This window comes from Stegostoma tigrinum, unplaced genomic scaffold (genome assembly GCF_030684315.1).
Source record: "Stegostoma tigrinum isolate sSteTig4 unplaced genomic scaffold, sSteTig4.hap1 scaffold_116, whole genome shotgun sequence".
Taxonomy (NCBI): Eukaryota; Metazoa; Chordata; class Chondrichthyes; order Orectolobiformes; family Stegostomatidae; genus Stegostoma; species Stegostoma tigrinum.
The window spans coordinates 854864-862415 of NW_026728066.1; the positions used below are offsets into that span (position 1 = coordinate 854864).

Consider the following 7552-nt stretch of genomic DNA (forward strand, 5'->3'; position numbering starts at 1 on the left):
AACAAATACTTTCCAACAATATTCACATTAGGGCATTCTTGCAACTTTAAAATACACAAAAATAGACAAGCAGCAAAAAGGGGAGGAAATAACCATAACAGGAGAAAACATACTGTGGTCAATGAAGTATTTCAAAAGATAAAAAGAGAAGAGAACTGTGAACATCGGCCCCTTAGAGAATGAGATTTGTCAGTGATAATGAGGAGCCAGGAAAGAGCAGGGGAGTTAAACAAATAATTTTAATCAATCTTCACAGTAGGGAACACTTACAACATTACAAAAAAATGAAGTAGTTCAGCAGCACAAAAGGGGAGGAAAGAACCATAATATTGATCAGAAGAGAAAAAGTATTTGGGAAAATAATAACCATTGACAAAGAAAATAGAGGTCGGCCGTTTGGTCATTCAAGCCTGCTCCAACATTTAACACGATCGTGGCTGATCATCCATCTGTTCCTGCTTTCTCTCCATACTTGGATTCCTTTCACCCCAAGGATTATATCCAAATCCTTCTTAAATACATTCAATGTTTTGGCTTCAGGTGCTTTCTGTGGCAGATAATTCCAGAGGTGAGGAAATTTCTTCTTATCTCAGTCCTAAATAGCTTGTCGATGACAGGTTAAAGAGACACTAGGATCCCATCTTTATGCTCCCATGTATGCCCATATCCTAAAAGTCATGGTTCTGGACACCCTGTTTATTGAGAACAGCCTTCCTCTGTTTATCCTGTGGAGCCCTGTCGGAATTCTTTTGTTTCTATGAAAGACCACTCTTCTGAACTCGAGTGAATATAGTCCTAACTGATCCAGTCTTTCTTCACATGTCAGTCCTGTCATCCCAGGAATCATTCTGGTCAACCTTCATTGTACTCCATTCACAGCCAAAGCATTCTTCCACAAGAATAATGAGACCAAAATTGCACACAAGAATCCAGCTATGGGCTCACTGAGACCTGTGGAATCACAGAAGGACGTTCCTGCTCCTGTATCTGAATCCTCTTGTTAAGAAGGCCAAAAGAAACTAACTTGTGCTTGGGACATTTGAAAACAAAGTGTAAGTTTTGTGTTAAATACAAAGCTAATTTATTTGCCTTTTACTCAGAAAATAAAAACCTATATTTTCAGGAAAGTCAATTTAACATCAGTAGAAACAGACAACAATGAAATGTGTTCATTACTGAACATAATTAATAGCAAAATGCAACCACTGTGGTTATTTGTGAATTCACTCATGTTTTTGGGGGGGGGGGGGGGGGGGTTGTCGGGTGTTTGAGTGAATCCCTTCCCACATTCAATGCAGGCGAACGACCTCCCTCCAGTCTGACATCACTGGCATACAATGAGGTGAAATGATCACCTGAACCCAGTTTGAAAGTGAAAGCACTGGAACGGTCTCTCACCTGTGTCAACACATTGATGGATCATCAATTGTTGAGGACTTTTAAAGCATTTTCTGCAATCTGAACATTCAAAGTTATTTCAATAATGTGAGCAAGTTAATGGAGGCTAATTGTTCAGAATCTTTATACCATTTCCCACATTCTCTGGTCAGAATTAACTTGCTCGTGTTTCAGCAGGTACAATGATCTGACGAATCTCTTCCTGCACATGAAGCAAGTGAACGGTATCTCCCCTGTGTGGATGCATTGGTGTACAGCGAGGTTACATATTCATCTGTACCCAGTCCCATCTTGAGAGTATCTTATTGGGCTCTCAACAGTGTGAACATGTTGATGGGACATCAGTTCTCCAGAACATTTACAGCATTTCCTGCAGTCTGAACATTGAAAAAGGTCTCTCATTAGAATGAACTTTCTGGTGTTTCACCAGGTCAGATGAGTGAATGAAACACTTCCTACATATGGAATAGACGAACGGTCTCTCCCCAGTGTGAATGTGCTGGTGTATTGGGAGTTTAGATGATCGCTTGAGCCGAGTCGCACAGTGAGAGCACCTGAATGGTTTCTCACTAATGTGAGATATTAGTTCTCTCGAACTTTTCTCGCAATTCCTAGAGTGTGGATATTTTAAAGGTCTCTCCCCAGTGTGAACGTGCCGGTGAGTCAGCAGATGGGATGAGTGAGTGAATCCTTTCGCACACTCAGAGGAGATGAACTGCCTCTCTCTTATATGAACTTGCTGGTGTGTCAGCAGACTGGATGATCAAATGAATCCCTTTCCACAGTCAGGGCTGGTGAACGGTCTCTCTCCAGTGTGACCACACTGATGACTTTCCAGGGAAGATGGATATTTGAATTCCTTCTCACAGTCCTCACATTTCCATGGTTTCTCAGTGCGAACACTGGTTTTGGCTTCCATGATCAAAGCCTGATGATATTCAAGACATGATGAATTCAACATTTCGTTAGAATCTGCAGCGAGATTTGAGTTCACTGACTGCAAATGCTCCAACTTCCTGTAAAATGAATGACAGACAGTAAGAACGAAATGTGGCCCAGAGAGAAAAAGGCAGAACTTTAAAACTGGACTGAATACATCTGATCATTTGTGCGATAGACAGTGGACAATGCGACCATGAAAGCTCTTGGATTGTTATAACAATAGGACTGGTTCAGTATTAAGCTTCAGTGAAAGGAACTGGCTGCCAAATCTGGGGCTGCATAAAGGTGTTCTTTGTGGGAAAACTGAGAAATACGGAGAGCATTAATGGAGATGGGCTTCATATGGGCAGCACGGTGGATCGGTCGTTAGCACTGCAGCCTCACAGCACCAGGGACCTGGGTTCGATTCCAGCCTTGGGCGACTGTCTGTGGAGTTTGCACATTCTCCCTCTGTCTGTGTCGGTTTTCTCCCACAGTCAAAAGATGTGCAGGCTCGGTGGATTGGCCATGCTAAACTGCCCATAGTGTTCAGGGGTGTGTGGGTTATTGGGGGATGGGTCTGGGTCTGGGTGGGATGCTTCAAGGGGCGGTGTGGACTTGTTGGACCGAAGGACCTGTTTCCACACTGTAGGTAATCTAATTCATCTGCCAGTAATTCTAACAACCTCCCAAACTCACCAGACAGAAACACAAGATCAGGTGGTGCATGGGAAAACCATCACTTCCAGGACTCTGAGCAGCAGATTCAGACTGGAAAAGATTATTGACTTGCTCAATATGTCAGAATGCATTTTATTAAAAATTAAACCTGCTGAAAAAATAGGGACTCTGACAGTCAGAGTTTATTTTAGCCTCTAGTTCAGTTAGAATGTAATACTTTGCCAATGATTTTCTGTATCATATAACCTACTCTGCAAATAACATCTTTCTTCAGGCTATCTTCAAGGTTTTGCAAGAAGAAAATAAATGATGAATCATTTGTACCTTACACATTTTAATTACTGTCCTCACTGCTTATGACGGGGACTGTACCACATAGTGAATAGAAAATACAGATTGGGCTATTATTCTGCAGAAAAAAAATCCATTCCGTTTGCAAGCTGCGCCATGACTTTCATTTTAGCTTCCCAACCCAGACAAAATCCTCTGTTAAGAACAAAGAACAACATAGCACAGGAACCAGCCCTTCAGCACTCCAAGCCTATGCCTGCACATTCTAACGCTCCATGCTAAAAATGCCTTGATTCACAGGATCCACATTCCTCTCTTCCCTTCCTGTTCATGTATTCAGCCAGGTGCTTCTTGACTGCTGCTGCTGCGTCTGCTTCCATTGCCTCCTGTGGCAACACATTTCAGGAACTCAGCAACTTTTGTGTGAAAAGCTTGCCTTGCTTATCTCTTTCACACATTCCCCCTGCAGCTTGAACTTGTGTCCTCTAGTAATTTATCCCTCTGCCCTGGGGGAAAAAAGTCTCATACATTCCGCTCTATCCATGCCATTCACAATCTTATAAACTTCTCTCAGGCCACCCTCTCAACCTGCTGCGTCCCAGTGTAAACAAACCAAGTCTTTCCAACCTTTCTTCAATGCTAAACTCCCCCATAACCATGCAACATCCTGGGAAACCTATTCTATACCCTCTCCAAAGCATCCACATCCACATGTGGTGTCCAGAACTGAATGCAATATTCTAAGTGTGGCCTGACTAGAGTTCTACAAAGCAGCAGCATAACTTGCCTGTCCATATCGCCATTGCACCTTCCAATGAAGGCAGTCATCCCAAAGGCCTTTTATACTAAATTATCTACCTGCACCATCACTTTCAGTAGCCTGTGGACCTGCACACCCAGATCCTTCTGCATATCAATGTTCCTAAGAGTTCTGCCATTTACTCTATAATTTAAACCTGTACCTGACTTTCCAAATTACATCCCCTCATATCTGTCCAGATTAAACTACATGTCATCTTTCTGCCCATAACTCCAATTTATCTATACTCTGCTGTATCATCTGACAATCCTTCTCACTATCTGCAACTCTACCAACCTTTGTATTGTCCGCAAACTTATTGATTCGACCAGCCACGTGTTCTTCCAAGTTATTTATATAGACCAGAAACAGCAGAGGTCCCAGCACTGATTCCTGTGGAACACCACTAATCAAAACCCTCCATTCTGAAAAGTATCTTTCCACTGCTACACCCTGTCTTCGATGTAGCTATCTCTCCAGCTCATGTGACATCATCCTTTGTACCAGTTTGCCCTGATAGACTAGTGCGCCATTCTAATGAAGCTTGCACGACTTGAACGCACAGCAGCTTTCTTTCAATTTGACACTTTCCAATCTTCCAGATTGAATGTGGAATTCTGCAGTCCCTGAACCATCAAACAGTTATAAGGATCTGGAAAACTTGACCTGGAAATATGCTGGTACTGATGTCATGTTCAGATTGTTACTGCTCGTCGTCAATTCCCCACTCAGTGGAAATAGTTTCTCTGTAACTCCCCTGACAGTCACTAATCATATTCCCAAGACTTTGATCAAAAATATTTCTTATTAATCAATTTCCAGGGATACCTCTCTCAGAATGAAGTGATGTGTTTTAGCAGAAGGGATAGGAAGAGGCAATAACACAACACTAAAGAGTGTGCAGAGTCTGAGGGATTCACATGCACAGATATTTGAAAGTAATAAATAGATTAATTCGTCAAAGCAAATTTGATGTTGATTGATTTCAAAAAAATACTGAATCAGCATTTGAGAGAAAAATGCAAAGGTGCAGGGATAAAACAAGGGAATAGGACTGACTGGATTGCTCCAGACATTTGGCATGGGCTAAATGGTTTGCACTTTTTGATTTTTTTTAATATGGGCCTTCTTGTATTCTAAACCTACAGATTCAGTTATCAATCAGGTGAATCTGTGCTCCATCCACTCCATAGTTGTTAGACCGTTCCTGACAGCAAGTCCGAGAACTATAAAACAGCTAATCAACTGTAATCTAACCACAGATAGTGTATCTCATTTTCTGATATCTCAAATCTTTTCCCACAGGCACACACACACACATTCATACCTGAACGCTACCACATTCAGATGCTGATAGCATTCAGATACTCATCAATCGAGTTACTCTTTCACTCTTTCTGAGGTTCAAGTCGGCCAAATTCCTCTGCTGACATTGATCTGTAAGAGTGTAAAATCCATCACGATCAATCCAGGACAGAGATTCAGAACAGAAAAAGAAAAGCATTTCTCTTGGTTTGAAGTTGCTGTTCGTAAATCCTGCTCGCCTTCCCCTCGCCCCGTTCCGTTCCCAACAAGTGAAGGACATGCGCGCGCTCCGCTTCCAGTTGGCCCCGGATAAAGATGGCGGGCTCACACGGCTCAGAAAACATTCGCGGCGCCCAGCCCTGCCTCGGCTAACAAAGGAATTCAGCAATTCCAATCTATTCGTGACAAAACCGGGGTCGGTATTTTTCAATTCAGTGACGGTAGCTACTGTCAGATTTTATAAAGCCTCTCCGCCCACTTCGTGGAATACTCACTCACTTGATTTCTAATTTTCACCTTTCAAATCCTCATCGCGCCTGCTCCTCATCCGATTCCTCCGGCTCTCCTTTGCCTCCGGTACTGCGCATGTTTGAAACGCTTCAGATTGCGCGCGCACCAGTGGGCGTATACATTCAGAGATAATGGGGACTGCAGATGCTGGTGAATCCGAGATAACTCGTGTGGGTCTGAAATATTAGCTCTTGTGCTCCTAAAATGCTTCTTGGCCTGCTGTGTTCATCCAGCTCCACACTTTGTCATCTGGGCAAATGCATTCCCACCCAGAATGCTGGGAAAAACACGCTGCCATTGAGCAGCAATATTGATACAACGAAGATATGAAGGAATATGCCAGGACGAAAGATACAGGAATTCATTGATACAAGTGCATGGTCCCTGTCTGTCCTGGTTCTAATAAACAGCAGAACAAAGAGATATGAACACACACTCAACGGATAAAGTGAACAAAATATACACCTTTCCTGTGTAGAATATTTGAATTTCGCCGCAAGAAGAATTCATTTATTGGTGATAAAATCATTTCAAATTTCAAAGCTGAACGATGTCAGGTAGGAAAACTAAATAAATCCGTTCTCACACTGAAGTGTGAAGAGTCTTCCTGTGCGGTGACTGTGCTGATACGTCAGTAGTTTAAGATGTTCAGGCAAGCGTGAAATGTTACACACGAGCTTCAGAAGAGACTGAGATGTCAATCACTTCCTGTAATGAGTTTCATTGTCTCAGCACTCTTTGAATAAACAAAAGCAGACTCAATCAACTCGAAATATTCAGCAACAGTTGAAAGAGAAATGCACTTTATATTACATGACTTCTCTGCATCAGTCCACAGAAAGGGAAAATTAACTCTTTTTCTCAAGCCAGGGACTTATCATCAAGACTGAATATTTCCAATATCTTCTTGTTTTATACTCAGTCAAAGAACTGATTTCTGAATTGTACAATCAATTCATTTGTGACTCGTATCTTTTTTTTGTGTCCACACATTAGTGGAAACATCTTCCGTGTTTAATCTGTCCGTCAGGCTTAGCACAGGAGTTAGATGACAGCTCCAAGAACAAATCAAATCAGCACGGCTATCCTTTGTTTTAAGATGTTACTTTTCTTTTCTCTGCAAAGAGAAAGAGCGTCCAGAAATGATGCTTGCCTTGTGGGGAGAGAAGATTTCGGAGACACAGTAAAGGAATACAAGTCCAAAGAACTGGACACTATCGTGGCTTGGGCGAACAAGTGACAGGTATCATTTGCTACATATAAATGGCAAGCAATGACATTCTCAAATAAGACAAAATATAATCACATTTCTTTGACATTCAATGGCATTACCGTCACTAAATGCCCCACTGTTAACATGCAGGTGGATCCCATTTACCAGAAACTCAACTAGACTTACCAGTTATACACAGTGAATACAAGTGTGAGTCAAAACCGATGAAATACTGCTGTGAGTAACTCACCTGCTGACTTCCCAAAGCCTGTCCATCTTCCATAAAAGTGAAATGGAATAACTTCCCACTGGATGGGTGTAACTGCGTTAAGACTGAAGAAGCTTGAGACCATCCAAGACAATGCAAACCACATCACTGGCACTACACCCATAAACATCCACCCCCTCCACCACCAACCTTCAGTTACACCAAT

At 42.2% G+C, this 7552-nt stretch overlaps 1 long non-coding RNA gene across 1 annotated transcript; it reads right to left on the reverse strand.

Annotated features, from left to right (window-relative positions):
- Positions 1 to 220: 220 nt before the first annotated feature.
- Positions 221 to 6000, reverse strand: LOC132207634 (uncharacterized). The gene is made up of 2 exons (XR_009443651.1): positions 5894 to 6000; positions 221 to 2414 (listed from the first exon to the last, which is right to left on the reverse strand). It is a non-coding gene; the product is annotated as an uncharacterized LOC132207634 (long non-coding RNA).
- Between the last annotated feature and the right edge of the window lie 1552 nt (positions 6001 to 7552).